A 6997-nucleotide genomic window follows, 5' to 3' on the forward strand; every position below is an offset into this window, starting at 1 on the left:
CTGTTCTATCAAGGGCTCTCAAATTATAACCGGGGGTCAAATTGGGATTTGCTATTTGCTTTGTAAATAGTTTTATTGGAAACTGTCCATCCATTCTTATTTATTATTTTTATTTTATGTGCATGAGTGTATTGCCTGCATGTAAGTGTACTCCTGTTGTGCAATGCCCACAATGTCAGAAGAGGGTATGGGATCCCCTGGAACTGGAGTTCTGGGCAGTTGTTAGTCACCGTGTTGGTGCTGGGAGCTAAACCTGGATCCTCTGCAAGAGCAGCCAGTGCTCTTAACTGCTGAGCTGCCTCTCCAGCCTCCCAACCATTCTTTAGGCGCTATCTATGGCTGCTGTGGGGACTATAATGGCAAAGATACATGTTCACACTGAGACTGTACGTGGCCCACCAAGCCCCAAATATTTATTATTTGAACTTGTCAGAGAATGTTGGCTGATCTTTGTTTTTGGCCAGTGATGTTTCCTGTATCACATTCCAACAGCCAGTAAAGCACAGGGCAGTCAGCATCCTGCCAGGAGCCCACTACCTTTTCCCTGATGCCATGCCAGACCCAGGGTGGCTACAGCATAGTGTGGTGGAGGCTCCAGAAAAGCAGGGGACCTAAGGAGCAGTGCAGCACTTCTAGCTTCTCTAGACCTCGGTGCAGCACACCAACCACACCCAGGGTAGGGCAGAGAAAATCTAGAGCTGTCATGTGAACAAGAGCCTACTGGAGTAGAGTGCTTTGGAGTTTGTAACCATGAGGTATAAGTGACAGACCGCTGTTTTCTGATGTCACTGAGAGCCTTCAGCCTAGCGCATTTAGTGGATCATCCTGTGTGATAAGTGCCACAATCTGTTGAGGGGTGGACATGGTTGTGGGGTCCCTTGGGATAGGGGTCCTATTTTACAATGGTCCTCAAGGTTGTGAATAATTATCATCGGCCCATTTTACAGATGAGAAAGCAGAAGTGTTTAGGGTGCAGAAGACTCCGAGCTCCACAGGGTTGCACTGAGCACCTTCCTCGGGCTTCCTCTACCACTCCCCGTGGCACTAGCAGTAGAGCCGGATGCAGACATAGATGGATGAGGATTCTTTCTAATAAACTGGTCAGTCTTCTCAAGGCCACATATCCAGAATGTGCTGAGACTAGAACTTGGCTCTTCTGGTTAACCAGCAGACTTCACTATCTTGCTAGATAGCAATGATGCTGAATGAAGGGGGAGAGGGAAGGCCAGGGAGGAGGGTGAGGGACGGCCAGGTCAAACAGGACTTGGTCATGTCATCTCCTTAGATGTCTGTCAGTTCAAACCCAGTGAGTGACTTAAACTGCAAGCTTTGCAGCTGGATCTGCCTTCAGAGGCTCCTGAGATCTTGCAACATCCCAGTGGCCCTATTAAGCCACTTTGTATCTTGGGGACCATTAAATATACCAAGTGGCCCAATCTTAAAGTAGAGCTCAACCCTAAATCATAGCCCAGAGGCTGAGGCTGGCAAGAATTCATTCCACTCACTACCAAACTGATCTGAAGAGCCTCGAGGGAGACTGGGGGCCTTGGGACTGATTTGAGCCTTGAGTGTCCTGTGATGCCACAAATGCCCAGATAGTGAAAATGACTCTCCAATAAAAGGTAGGAGAGATGGGACTTAGATCTGGCCAGAAGCCAGGGGAGCGCAACTTCAGATAACTCCTTGCTTCCACTTCCACAGCCTGTGCCTGGAGGTCTTCAGTTTCTTTTCTCCCAAGTGCTGAGTTACTAGGGGCTCCTGCCTTTTTTCTGGCTCAAGCCCTTTATAGGAAGACTCCTTCTGCCAGTATCACCCCTGATAGAGTTGTCTGTAGCTGAAGCCTCCTTTAAGGGTTCCCCTCAAGGATGGTGACCCCAATGTTGCTGCCTCTCTATCGACAGCATCCTCTATGGAGCAATCCCAGACAACATCCCCTGACCCCCAGACTTCTTAGTCTCCTCTCTCTACAGCCTGAGCTCACTGGGACCAAGAATGTATCTGCCCCTCAGTGCCAGCCCAGGGCCTGGTTCAGAGCAGGGGTAGAGGTGCTGAGTGAGCAGAGTTTGCTTTTCCTTTCCAGCTTCCAGGCAGATTGGCTTGGAGGAAAGGAGGGCAGCTTGCAGTGGGTGTGCTGGGGCCATTTTGGGGATGCTGGGAATGGTTCTCTCTTAGGCTTCTTTGCTTGCCCTGAGAACCTCCAGATGATCCCACCTCACTGTTTTGTGGAAGAGATGTAGACATAACCTATTCACCACCCCAACAAAGAGAGGCAAAGGGCCTCACAGGGCCTGTGTGCAGAGAGAGGGGTACCTTCTGCCTTCTTGGTCAAATAAGTAAGGAGGGGGGACAGCAGGATGGGGCGTTCATAGAAGGCACTGTCTTAGGCTAGCTTCTTCGAGTCTCCATGCAAACATGCCAAAAAGGAACTCATATCTCTTTTTCAAGGGCAAAGAGACCAATGATCAGAGAGATCAAGTAACTTGTTCAAGTCTCACAGCTAGAAAGTGGCAGGGCTAGGGTCTGGCTCCAGAGACAGATGTGCTCCCCTGGGAAGACAGGTGTGCATCACACATGTAGGTATTAGATCATCCCAAGCTCAGGAACACGGCTGCTCCTTCAGGGCTGAGACTGGGATGAGACAAGGTCAAAGAAAGCAATCAGTCTTGCATGCTGCCCACGAACACGCGCAAGGCCTCCAGTGAGGGCCTCCTGGCAGTCTGTGCCCTGGATACACTTCAATGGCCTCACACATTTCAACACTGAGGAAACAGAGGCTCCCCTGTGGGATGGAAGTGCCCAGAGCATCAAGAGACACTGGTGTGGAGGGGTAGGGAGGGAGACAGAGATGCCAGGCTCAGCTCTGGTCAGGAGGCAGAGCCCAGGAGCCTGGCCACAGTGAGGGAGATTGGGGTAGGCCTCCAGGGCCACAGGTGCGCTCCTCCATCCACACTTGCTTTGTTTACTTTATCAACCTTGCACAACAGGCTTGGCCCAGGCCTCGTGTTCTCTGCTTTCTTTAAGTGGGATTCTGGTTCTAGCTCAGAGGTGGGTCCAGCAGATGGAGTCCCCAGTTCCAGTTTCCCCTTGGTGCTTCCCATCCCAGCTCCCCAGATGAGCAGTGAAGCCAGCATGCAGATGCTGTGGTAGGCCCTAAGGAAGCAGAACACACATGAGGGATACCTTCTTTTCCTGGGTCACCTTGGAGGCCAAGGTCAGTTGGGGGTCATCTCAGCATTGAACAGATGAGGCAGTCAAGGCTCCCTGTGCGTGGGCTGGTGATGTGCTGGAGCCTGGGTCGGTGCCAGCTAGCTGGGGGGTCCCTCCTTCCCTGGCAGGAGGTAGGGGGCATTTCCTCATGTCTCTGCCTGTGGATCTCATTTGAACCCGTCTACATCAAAGTATGAGGTTTCCCTGGTTAGACTTTTAAAAAAATGACTTTGGAGTTTTCGAAAGGAAACACTATGCCGACAGACATCAGAGCTCCCTTAAAACATGGGAAATTGCACTATTAATATTTCCCCCCATTTTACTGATCCTTTCAAATCCTCCTCTACCCTGGACCTCAGGGGCAGAGCCCAGGTCCTCTGGCCATCCGCTCCCTGAGACAGATGCTCCTCCCAAGGGTGCCCTGTGTCTGCCATCAGGAAATAAGGCTCTGTGACCTGGGGGGTACTGCCCACTCAGCAGCAGGCACTGTGATGACTCTATCTTAGGGCACCCCAAGAACCTCCTGCAGCCTGGCAAGGTCTGAATGAAAGGTGTGGCATGAGTTCATAACCTAGGCCATGGGGCCGTGTGCGATGGAAAGAGAGACCCTAGAGGTAAACAGGCCCGCACATTTGTTACTTCTTTCAGGAAAATGTCTTTGCAATACCCACCCCATCCCCCAGTGGGGGGAAAATGTAAAAAAAATGATAAATTGGGATTTTGTGTGTGTGTCTTGTTTTAAACCAATATGATCCCAATTCTTTTGTGGGCTTTGAAAGTCCATGAGGGAATTCCCCCCTCACTGTAAATACTGAGCGTCCGGGCCTTATGGCATGCGATCAGTAATAAACTTCAAAAGAACACCTTTGACATTTTAGATAACTTGCAAATGATGATGCGGAGCGATCTTTTGCCACTACAAAGAAAGAACAAAAGAACCGACATGAAAGAGAAATCAATAAACATATGGCAATTAATAAAACATTTTCTATGAATACCCTACAAAGAGTTTTACAACAGTATAAAAACCCAACAGTTGTTTCAATGTGGGTTTAAGAAGTCTCAGCTGGCATATTAAGACATCCGCACAGAGCAGCACACGGGAAGGCACAGAAAAACTGGGGCCACGGCTGTGCTTGTAAATCCATCAGATGCGAAGCTGCCTTCCACAGAGATGGTTGGAAAGAGGGTGGAGGAATGGAGGCATGTTCCTGCATTCTATCTGCCAGAAGTGACCCCTGCCAAGTAGAGGGGAAGGTGGCCTTTCCACTTCTGGGTACCACTTGTGGACCAGCCACTTGGAAGTAGGACTGGGGTCCTCAAACTTCATCTGCTAAGCCCCAGTCCTGTGGTCACAGCTGGTCTCTGGAACCCACCTGGGAATCTGAGCTCTCCTACACAATTGCTGCCAGGCTCAGAAGAGCAGGCCTGGGGCCAGGGCAGAGTTCCCTAGCAGAGGGATTGACAGACCCATGCATGTGTGCTGATCTCCAGAACAGAGTGGGATTCTACTGGCTTTCGTAGCGCTTCTTCCCAACTGTGGGGCCTGAGTTCCATTCCTGCCTCTGCCAGACCATGGAGATACTACTTTCCATCTCTTTAGCCTGGATTTCCATTTCCATGCAAGGGGGGCAATGCTGTTTGCTCCTGCTCTCTCTCAGATTACTGGATACTTGGGCCGAGCTTAAGCTGCATGCTTGGGGAAGAGATGAGGAGAAGCAGGAGGCCCACTCCCAGCCTGGACAGGCCAGACCTTGTAGTCTGTACCTCCTCCCTCCTCTATTTCTTCCCTTGGTATGCTCCATGGCTTCTTCGGCAAGGAGCATATGCCAGGGGCTTCTGGCCTCTGTGCATTTGGGAGCTTCAGCTTGGTGTCCCCTGTAGACTAGAGCTGGGTGGAGACTCCCAGACTGCAGCCAGAGGCCCTTGCAGCACATCTCCTATAGAGCTGTAAGGCTTTGGCTGGTAGATGGGGCTACTTGGGGAATACCAAAGCCCTGTGGCAGTGTGAAGTAGCTACACAGGAAGTAGCAGAGGAAACAAGACAGAGGAGAGTAGAGAGCAATGCAGATTAGAGCAGGCACACCCCACTCTGCAGTTTGTTCTCACACAGGCCACTGTGGGTTTGATTACAGACGTGTGTGTGTGTGTGTGTGTGTGTGTGTGTGTGTGTGTGTTGCTTGAAAAGATGAAGGACGAAGCCAGGAGCAGGAGGGCTGACTATATTTAGCCACTGGTGGACCTGTGTGACTTCAGTGGCATTTCTTAACAACCTGGGGATTTAGATATCCCATCTGTAAAATGGGTGCTGGGCTTAGTGTCACTTTCCTAACTGAAATCATGTGATCATAACCGACAGGGTCTGGGGACAGACCTCAAAGTCCTTTTATCACGAGTGCCCTTGACCTAATGACAAGTTGAGGGTGGCCCAACCTTTGAGGGGAAGCTGGCGTCCCATGTTCCTGTTCTTTTTGCTTTCTTCCTTAAATCCAGAACATTCCACCCACTCGCTATAGCTGCACTCCAGAACCAGTGCCCCTAGGAAGGGTCCAGACCTGAGACTTTTTTTGGTCTTGTTGAGGATGGAACACAGTACCTTGTACCTATGCAAGTGTTCTACCACTGAGCTTCAGCTCCAGCTCTGGGCAGGGTCCTAAGGCATCCCAGTGATTGTGGCACACAGGCAAATTTTGCTGCTAGTCCTTCTGTGGGAGACTCCGGGGCCCCTTTGGAAGTCATCCCTGGAGCAGGCAGAAGGTCTCTCTGGGACGGACCCCTGCTTTTGAAGACAGTCTCAAGCCTTGTGTAAAGGATCCACAATGAGGCTTTACTTTGGTGCCCATTGCCCTCAGCTGCCCTGTCACCCAGATGTTTGTGGGACTCTATAACCCTGTGCCCCACCATCTACCAATCACAATCAGTCTTGGCAGGGGATCATGGAATGACATCTTTATTGACCCACCCTCAGGATTCCTTGTGCAGTTCTGTTGGGCCAAGGGCAATGTTCCTGGTGTCAGATCCAGGTCTGCCTCTTTATTACCGCTCTTCATCACTTGGCAGATCACTTAACCTCTCCGTGCTGGAGTCTCTTCATTTACAGAATGGGCTTGATTATATCTACTGGAAAGGAGACTATCCATATGGAAGGAGCCAAAGAGTGTAAAGTACAAAGCCCAGAGCTGGGTGTGGGGGCACAAGCCTGCCAGCCCAGCACCCAGGAGGGAGGAAGAGGCAGGAGGATCAAGAGTTCGAGGCCAGCCTGGGCTACATAGTGAGACCTTTTCTCAATTTTTCCTTTTTATTCCCTCCCCAGCCCTCTTCCTTCTTTCCTTAAGCAAAGCAAGGCACAGGGCTGGGGAACTGTAAGTCTGTAAAACTCTGCTTTGCTGTCACCTAACAGGAGAGAGTCAGAACTGTGGGAAGAAAGGTGCCACCTTCATTCCCATACCACTGACCACCCGGACTCCAGCTGGAGGGGCCATACTGGGAAATCCCTCTGTCCTATGTGAAAATCCAGGCGACTGCTCACTCACTGTCATGATGAGGCTAAAGTGACAAGCTCCTCACAGATCAGGGTGCCTCTTTATAAGTTTGTCACCCATTGGTCATCACTTTTGATCAACTGAATTTCCACCCAATCCATCACTTCCTGTATTTCTCCTTATGCTCCTAGGCTCAGCAGGACTTAAGTTGTAAACTTTTTTTTTTTTTTTTTTTTTTTTTTTTAGACAGGGTCTCCCTGTAGCCCCAGCTGTCCTGGAACTCGCTATGTAGACCAGGCTGTCCTTGA

Source organism: Nannospalax galili, unplaced genomic scaffold (genome assembly GCF_000622305.1).
Source record: "Nannospalax galili isolate Female #2095 unplaced genomic scaffold, S.galili_v1.0 scaffold274, whole genome shotgun sequence".
Taxonomy (NCBI): domain Eukaryota; kingdom Metazoa; phylum Chordata; class Mammalia; order Rodentia; family Spalacidae; genus Nannospalax; species Nannospalax galili.